Source organism: Fulmarus glacialis, unplaced genomic scaffold, assembly GCF_000690835.1.
Source record: "Fulmarus glacialis isolate BGI_N327 unplaced genomic scaffold, ASM69083v1 scaffold21119, whole genome shotgun sequence".
NCBI lineage: Eukaryota > Metazoa > Chordata > Aves > Procellariiformes > Procellariidae > Fulmarus > Fulmarus glacialis.
The window spans coordinates 20863-21737 of record NW_009232905.1 but is presented as its reverse complement, the minus strand read 5'-3'; positions in this window follow the sequence as shown (position 1 = coordinate 21737).

Below are 875 nucleotides of genomic sequence, written 5' to 3'. Positions count from 1 at the left end.
CCCTGCTGACAAGCAAGCAGACCTTGTGAGAAGATCATCTCCAAGCCTCTGTTGTGAACCTTGGCAAGAACCAGCAGACATTTTGTTCTCCACCTGCTGTGGTACAGATTTGTACTACTTCATCTAACCAGGAATAGTTCCTTGAATGGCTGAAGTTTGAAGAAAATATAGTCACTCTAGCTAGTTACTTTGGCTGCCCACCATCAAGAGGATAGAATTTAGTAAGTGCAAAGGAAAAAACTAAGCTTTATCTACAATGGCAATTATTTGCTGGATGTTGTTTACTTTGGCCTCTGTTGTATGGCTTAATATATTTTTGGGGATTGGCTCCATCCTCAAGAAAAGCACATCTTCAGCTCTCCTGCCTCCCCTGTGGAGAGCAGCACTATCATAGCCCCTGTTCAGCTGATTGGCCAGATCACTTTTTACTCTTTCCTAACAGGTATTTCCTATCATTTTTGTCAGGGTTCTCTGAGCAAAAATCCTCCTGCAAACCAATGGTTGCACAATGATGCTGTGGTTTAACCCCAGCCGCCAACTAAACCCCACACAGCCGCTCGCTCACTCCCCCGCAGTGGAATGGGGGAGAGAATTGGAAGAGTAGAAGTGAGAAAACTCGTGGGTTGAGATAAAGACAGTTTAATAGGCAAAGCAAAAGCCGCGCACACCAGCAAAGCAAAACAAGGAATTCATTCACTGCTTCCCATCAGCAGGCAGGGGTTCAGCCATCTCCAGGAAAGCAGGGCTCCATCATGCATAACGGTTACTCGGGAAGACAAACGCCATCACTCCAAACGTCCCCCCCTTCCTTCTTCTTCCCCCAGCTTTATATGCTGAGCATGACATCATATGGTATGGAATATCCCTTTGGTCAG